Here is a 9,278-nt window from a genome sequence, read left to right as displayed (position 1 = left end):
GAGCAATATGTTATACTCCCTTGATTTTCTTGTCGAGAAACGCGACACTTTCGTGAAATGTATGTCGTCTATTTGTAAGGCTTGTAAGTTGTCTAGTATTTCTGTCTCTGAAGCTATTGTCTAATCCTTTTAGCAAGTATGTGTGTTGTTTTTGTGATTTGGGTGTGTATGTGTAAAATGCTGTGTTGGTTGTGATCAGTGTTCCTTTCACTTTGTTATAGTCGTTTAAATTTTGTAGGTATAGCACGTGTTTGCCTGCGTGTATTCTTTTGATATGGAAATTTCTGATTTTCAGAGTATCTTGTATGAGTGCGACGCTGTCTTTTGGGTCCTGAAGGGTTACGTTAATTGGTGGTGACCTGTTTCCTTCTGCTGGTGAGCGGGCGTCCGTTTGCTCCTCTGTAGGGTGGCTGGTGGACTGACCATGTTGTGCTTGTTTCCTCGGTGACTTTGTCGATGGGGATAGGTCTTTTAATTTGACCGGTTGGGTGGGTTGAACTTGAGGTATTGTCGCCTTCCTCGGCGGTGTTGGGGGGGGGGGGGTATATCCGTATGTCCTTTGTTTTGTCTCGGGTGTGTGATGTTCCCACCAGAGACGTGGTCTGCTTGCTTGCTTTGTTTCGCATTTCTTCCTTCTTTTCTTCGTATTTTTTCCAAGATCGTATTTTGTATTTTTCGTTCTTTTGCTGTCATTGATTGTGGGTGATCCTGCATTTGTGATAAGCTGGTTTCCTCTGGTTGTAGTTCTTCAAATCTGTTTTTTGTTGGTATTGCTGATGGTGGAGGGTTTCTTGTTTTTTTTCATATTTTCGTTCTTTTCGACGGTGGCGTCTTGTGTATTATTTCTTTCTTGAATAGTGAGAAATTTTCTTCTTCTGAGTTGTCCAGGTTGCTTGCTAGTCTTTTGGTCCAGGTCACCATTTTTGGTTGTTGGTTGAGTTTCTGCGTATTTTGTGCGAAAAGTCTTATGCTACTATTGATTTCTTTGGTCGTTTTTAGCGTGATTATTTTTTGTTTAATGGCTTTCTTTGTTGAGCTTAGCGTGGATTCCGTTTTTTTTGCTTTCGGCTTCATTATCCGTGTCACCTATTTTTTTATTTCTTTTGTTTTAATTTAATTTTATTTATTTTACTTTTATTTATAGCGATGGTGTCACTGCTATATTTTCCACTATTGGTCACTTTTTGTCACTTTTTGTCACTTTTTCTTTCTCTTTCAGTGAATGGTTGTCTAGTTTGACGCGCGCACTGTTCGGACCTAAGCCTGATGTCTCTTTTTGGGCTGAGGGGTCCGTCTACTTCGGAGGTTCACGGTCGACTGTCAAAAATCTGTTATTGTATTGCAAAAATGATTAAATTTATTTTCTAATTTTTATCTACGTCAATTCTATATTGATTTTATAGTTCACTCTATCTACTTTGTCTTCGATAACATTTTCGATTACAACATATTTGAACTGCTTCGATAAGACGTTAAAAATGATTATTTTAATAGTTACTTTAAAGCCAGGTTTGTGGTGCTGTAGTATCTGTTCTGTTGTGGAGTGTTTGATTATATTTTTATCATATTTTTATCATTTTTATCATATTTCGGTTCAGTTTCATTCATAATCAGAAGAACTTCTAATTTGTAGAGTTAACGAAAAAGTCAGAGTTCTTCTCTGCGCCTCAATTACATTGACACACCATAAACCGCTAATTAGGATTTCAGCCCCTATGCACGTAACTTGTACCGATACCTTGGGTTCTTTCACTCAGATAACATATATTTCGCTCCATTATCCTAAAGGCGGTGTTTTTATGGGCGTTGCCAATGTTCAGGAAGGCAAGTAATTCTTCATTGGTTAACGGTCTATCATTCTATTACGAATAGGATTCTCGCCTATGGTATGTTAGACGCTGTATTTAGTATTACTTATTCAAACGTATTAGAGTAAACGTCTAACCGCCTTTAAAGTTATTCGCATTCTGTTGTTGCGCGATCTCATCTATTTTATACTTACTATATGAATTGTACAGTCCTCTTTCTCTTCCTTATTGTAATTATTTTATACATTGCGAATATCGGGCGGCTCGGCGCGTTCTTTATTTCTTCTTTCCTTAATTTTCTGAGTTTGAAAATTTTAATTGGAGAATCGACAACAACAAAGAAGAATAGCACGAATTACTGATCGACCGGATAGTGAGGTAAATTTTAACCTTAATCCTTCATTTTATCTTTCACGTTTTAAACGAATTCAAAGATACTGTTTTAATTAATACGTTGCTATAAAGTAAGTGTGTGTATATTTAAAATTAGATGTTATTTATAAGCAGTACTTTAATACAATACAATACAGAAATGTATTGTAGGAAGATATATAACCTAATAGATGTATTATATGTAAGGTTTGTATATGTATATATACACATATATTAATCCATCTGTTAATAGAACAGTTTTGAACTATTCACAATCAAAATAAGACTAACAAATAGGAATGGAAAATGTACGATAGTTATATAATACAATAATAGTATAATAATATAATATAATATGATAAAAAATAATATAACATAACAATTCAGGACATAAAGGATCAAGAAGTGAATCGAGATGCCTAGGAAAAAGAAAGCGCAAACTAAAAAGAATATTTTTTGCGAAAAATGCCACCGGGTAGGACATGTCAGAGAAAATTGTTACACGCCTGTATGCGACTACTGTACAAAAACAGGACATGAGATCCTGGAATGTAGAAAATTACAAAATGATAAAAAATGTATAATGGAAAATGCTAGGCAGCTTTGCAAAGACGATTTTTCAAAAAATATACCACATGATGAATATCCCGAGAATCAATCTACTACCAGCGACGGAACAAGCTCGTATAACAGTACAGAAATGTCAAGCCTATCAACAGTAGGAGATTACCGTGAAGATTTTATGTCTTCTGAGAAAGATATTATCGAGATCACATCCGAAGAATTGAAGAATCGAAAAGCAAAAATGGTGGTTTCTAGATGTACACCAGTTTCATTAATAAAAATAGGGAAGTTAAAAGATGCTGTAACTGCTGCTAGAGAAGTCCTTACTTTAGAGTATCCATTCATCTCTCGGCTTGAAACCATATGTTTAATATGCTTATGCATACGCGTAAATAATGAAACTATACTACATCCTTGTCGAGTAGTTTCTGATGACTTTTACATAGAGACAGATGGCGTATTAGGGCGCGATTTTATCATCAAATCACAAGTCACGTTTGGGGAATACGTAGAATTAGCTGGAGTACAAATACCATTCATCGGTAACAATCTTGTACGTCAAATACTAAAAGTTGATAATTTGATAGAAGTCTCGAACAAGGAATCAGATTCAGAGACAATAACAGATTCAAGTTAACTAATTAAATTCTTAAATCAGGTATTTCTCTCGCGTTATAATTTATATTATAACTAATTTATATTATATTATAATATTAGTCAAATGAGGTAGGTTATAGTTTCTAATAGCTAAATTTTTTAATTTTATATAGTAAATGACAATCTACCAGATTTCTATTTATAATTTTTTATTCTATGCTATTTTATTTTGCTAAATTTTTACCGTTTTATGAAGAATTAATTAAAATATTAACTTTTATCTTGTGACATACGGATATATTCAAGGAAGAATTAAGTTTATCATTTCTTTTGCGATATTTTGACTTTTCAAAACCATTAAATAGATCACAACGGATGTGGAAGCACTTCAGATGTCATATTATTACACCAGAATTGAATTTAATGAAATAGTATTTAAAAATGTAATTCAATTATCCTATCAATTATATATATAATAAGTTATACCCGAAAACCTAAGACTATTGATATTTAACCGTATAATATTGTTAGAACTACGTCAATCTGATACATATTTCGATTTATTTAATATTCAAATCAATGCAATTATCTATTATTTGTAAACACTGCGCGACACAAAGTACAAGAGTTATAATTACGACTGAAAGAAAATATATCATTTTAATAGCAAAATTCACAATATAATAGATTAGTACACATCTAAATATAATTTAACGTTAGCAGATTTTCCCGAAAATACATATTCAAATGTAAAATAATTTTAAAAAATCAGAATATGCATGTTCAATTAGCAAAAGCTTAACAGAATTAAAAACATACATTATTGGAAGAGATAGTACCGCCCCTGCATAATGTTATTAAATAGTCGCCTTACTTATTTAATTTATTTTTAGAAGAATAGCAATATCATTCATTCAAGGAAAAGGTCGATGTCGATATGTAAACTGCGAAAGTTTATCCATCTACGAAAAATGGAATGTAAATAAAATCTCTCCTTAGACTTTAAGTATTTTTTAATTGCATTTACAAACATCTAAATTTACATATATATTCGTAGGTTACAAATAATCAATTAACAGAACCCCCTATACCAATTATCCATATAGATTGAAAAGAAAAATGTTTCCATTAACATCTAATGTACAAGTACAATTCGAACAATTTATATCTTATATTTTCATATTACCGATGTACACGAAATTCTTATCCCATTTATATTGTATTTTGCATTTGTATTGTATCACGCTGTTTACAGAATTAAAGAAGGATAGATAATTCGTAACATACTCATCGAAAATCAATAATCAATACTGAACGAAAAACTAGTTCGTTGTTATGACATTACTAATGTTTATTTGCAAAGTGTTTAGTTCCTACTCTTATTCGTAAATATCATCAAGCAAGAAAAATGTGAAGTCTTTGTATACTTAATGTCACATTTTAGTCAGTTCATGTGAATACCTTTTAAGGCGTTAATAATATTGAAAATATTCCGGATTAAAGCATGTTTCTGTAAATGACTGATTTTTTGTACTTAAAACAATATTTGTGGATAAGATTTCGTCTCTTTTATGCCTCTGTCTATTGTCCACTGTAAGTTTGATAAGAACTAAACTTTCATTCAAAATGCGAATGAATTGCTTATGATATTGACAAATATGTACAAGATCGTGTATTTTATATTTAATAAATTTTCGCATTCATTGATCAAGCTATTTTTTTATGCTATTTAAATTCTATTTTATGTGTTTGTGTGTTTCTCTGCACAAGAAAGTAGGGAAAATTTTTAGGAGCATATAGCACCCATTAAAACAAGTAAAGAGATCTCAATGAACACAGGTACAAATGGGTTTATGGGTTTATTAAAACCCTTTTTGTTTGTCTTAATCATTACTACGTGCTCCTAAAGTTTTTCCTGTTGTTCAATCTTTTTGTGCACTCTGTATATATCAAAATTATAAGAAATTGTATAATATAGGGTGTCTCGTCTCAATAGGTCCACGTAAATATCTGCTAACGTATATATTATTCGAAAATGTGTTTCAAATAAAACTTGCGTTAAACAATATATTTTACGAATATTAGAAGAATATCGACAATGTTACCTTGATGCAAGCATTTGGCAGGAAACGTTTATTAATAAATCTTATGACGATTTTATCTAGATGGACGTAGCTTGGAGGTTTCAATGTTACCTTTACTTTTTAAAGTAGAAACATACATTTTCTTTATTCATCATTCGATGCATTTTTTAATTTTCTCTAAAAAATGATATTAAATACAAGGAAAGGTAACGCTTTTATATTTATGTTTCGTTAGTCTTCTATACACTCCATTTCATGAAATTAGTACTGAAATATCTTTCAAGCACTACTGTATACAAAATATACAGTTCCATCCAAAAAAAGGGTCACCTTGAGATGAAAAGTCCTCCACACGGACAAATCTTATGGTTGTCATTAGACGTCCTCCTTGAGACAGAACAAGTTTTACTTGAAACACTTCTTCGAATAACATATAGTTTACATTAGATTGTGGTCGATTAAAATGAAATTCCTCGTATAATAAAGATCTACGTAAAGCATTTACAGCAGATCCTTCAGTAAAAAGAAAGGGTGAAGTTCTAGAAACGAGTCGAGGAATAAAGACTTAAATTATCTTATTCTAAAATTTGTTTAATATCTAAAGAATCTTTTAAAATGAAAAATTGTTTAAACGAACTTGGAGAGGTATATCAGGATCCAGTTCAAAGGCCTGTATCTTCTCGCTGCATGGAACCAACTTCTTTGTTGCGTTTTCTATGAAAAAATTAAATACGTTGCTGCCAGTAGGAAACTTAACAGTCTTAAATTCATTTTGCCACCACTCATTGAACTCGTTTCGCCAATCGATCAATTGATCTTGAAAGGTCGCTGATCCGAACGCCCAAATACAGGCAAATGCAAAGTATAATTCGAACCTATTTGTAGAATGGCATTGAGGACAAAGAAAAGTATTTAAAAACGATTAGAAATACGATAAATTCGAGAGCAGTCCGAGAAGCCGAGAATCGGCTTGTTATAAAGAGAAAAAAAAAAACATATCGGCGAGATAATAATAATGCAAGGATGAAACGTTTTTATTTTTAATTTTTGTTGACTAAAACTTACGCCGATGTAATCGTGAGGCTTTTCTGATTAAAGCAAGATCAGACACGATATAAGTTGCAACATGTTTCCCTATTTAGTGTCACTAACTTATTTTCTGTCTATTAGATTTTTAATTTCTATTAAATATGTACGTAAATATGATATAATTTAGGGATGTGTGAATTTTACTCGGGATCGAGTTGCGATCCCAGTAGTTTGTAATGTTCGGGTACTTGAAATAGTAATGGGATCAGGTTAGGTCGGAATCCCGAAAACTTATAACGTTTCCATGAGATTTTGTCTTTTTTATTGTAGAAAGATGTGAAAATCATTCTGAATCTTGAAGTTAAAGTACAAAATCTGATTGTAAAATTCAGAAACAGCATGATACTTGTATGGTTATAAAGTTTTGGGTCCTAACCTGAGCCGATTACTATTTTAATGACGTATAAACATATTCGTACACCTACTATTTCGGGACCCGATTTTCAATTTGGGATCGGAGGGTCCATTCAGAACATAATTGTTCTGTTATCATGCACCTAAACACTGCTTAAGTGTACTAAAACAGTAAAACACTGAAATTTCATTTAAATTGTTACAATAAATATTTACAATTAGTTCAAGTACAAGTTAACCTTAAACTTAGTTTCAGTACAAGGTAAGAAAAAAAGTTCGTTCTAAATTAAACTGCCGATTCCGAATCGAAAATCGGATTCCGATATGACCCAAATATCTTTGTATGTTGACAAACTTTCCGGATCCAGACCCGGGACCATAATTTCGGTTACTCGCACAATCCTAAATTTAAATTTCATCGTGTTTGGTCTTATTTCAATCAGAAATATTTCACAAATACGTTAGCGAAAGTGTCGCGACAATTATCGGTATGTATTTTTAATTTTTCTCTAGAACTAAAATTAAACTTAACCTCAATCTAGGAAAAACCCTACAAAGTAATAATTGACAACATATTTAAAGCTACATGTGAAATTTATAATTGTGATACAAAAATTGAGAGGTTAGCGAGCCATAAGTTAGATCCTGATAACGATCCATATGACTATTGAGTTTCATTCTTTTCATTTATTTTTTATTTGTTATTTTTAGTTATTTGAATTTATTGCCGACAAATATTAAATTAAATTTCTTTCTTAACTGTTTCCTGTTTACTTTCTGTTACTTAATTTGCGTTTATGCACTTAGAATTCTTTGTGACACTTTTTTAATGATATCTTATCATTTTAAATAGCCTTTATCAATATGTTGCGGCTAAAAAAGAAAAAAAAAAAAAGAAATGAATGATAACTATCTATGATAGTCACTAAATTGTATGCTACTACCAATTTATTGTATTTAAGGGAACTTGTCAAATGAATATATTTTGATTTTTGAATGAATTATTTTCTAAAATATGTCGAATTTTTCAAACGACGCCGCATATCTTTTTTTACTATGTTGTAGTTGCTAGAAAAACGAATTCAACGATCTATAATGTAATATAATGTTCAGTTGACTTTGAATATCAGAATGAAGCGAAAATTTATGGAAAGTAATAACTGCATCCCGCTCTGTATCGATCCTAAGATCGACTCAAGTTCTCCACAAATCGTTCCGTTATGAAATTCGAGATCTATAGAAGGTTACATTTTCGTAGGTCGCTGAATTCGTCTTTCTAAAGGCTACAACAGTAAGCAATAAACAATATACGTTATCATTAAAAAAACTGAAGGTTAAATTGATATCTCAGATAATATAATTCATCAAGAAGATCAAAACATATTCATCTGATTAATTCCTTTGAATACAATAAATTTCATTTGAAATGTTTGTTGATAATGTCGATAGATAACGAGTTCTTTCAAGCGTATATAAATTTTAGTACTGCTTAGGTCTTATTTATAGCATTCGTTTGGACAATCCGGTGTTATATTTTCCTTAATCAGAAAATAGTCCAGTAATTTACAAAGCATATCCACGTGACATATTTCTGGTAATGGCGTAATTTTTTTAAACCTGGATTTTGTCATTTCTGCAAGGGATGGTACATATTTATCGAACAGAATGGTTAAATTCGCTCTCTCAGTTGGATCTCTTGTTTCGATCCAGCTGGTTGCAAATCTATTCAAATAATAATAATAATGATAATTCATTAATTAATAACAATTATATAACATATATGTATGTATAACACATACAACATATATAACATAACTTTATAGTAAAAAATTAAAAATATTCATGTTCTGCGTGCTATAATTTAGTTAAGAGAACTTATACGAACTACAAAAGTAAATAAATGTTTACTTACGGATACCACCCAATATCTTGTGGATTTATATAAAGAATTCCTGCTCTAGAAACAGTAGCTGGCGTTGCTGTTCTGAAATTTATTTTCCAATCTTAATTCTTGTACGATAAGAAATATTCATACATATGAAAAAGACATAAAATATTAAAAGATGTTAATGTAGAAATACAGCATTTCTACATGTATTAGAAGAAACAGTATAGCTAAAGACAATAAACAGACATATTGGGTATGTATATCTATACAGTATGTCCTGTTTCATTGGGAACGCTCATTGGAAAAATAGGAATGATACGAAAAAATGTTTGAAATAAAGTTGTGTAGTGCGATGACATACCGTACTTTTATCAATTTGACTATCCGCTATCGAGATATAAACTTTTAAATTCAGCGGAGCACTACGGTAAGCAGAGCAAGGAATTACCTAACCTAAAATTGATTACACGGAACTGACTGTTTTGAAAACATAAAAAAACTCATAAAGCTCATATATCGATA

This window comes from Bombus fervidus, chromosome 18 (assembly GCF_041682495.2).
Source record: "Bombus fervidus isolate BK054 chromosome 18, iyBomFerv1, whole genome shotgun sequence".
Classification (NCBI taxonomy): domain Eukaryota; kingdom Metazoa; phylum Arthropoda; class Insecta; order Hymenoptera; family Apidae; genus Bombus; species Bombus fervidus.
The sequence above is the reverse complement of the archived record's forward strand: the minus strand, read 5'-3'. Positions refer to the sequence as shown.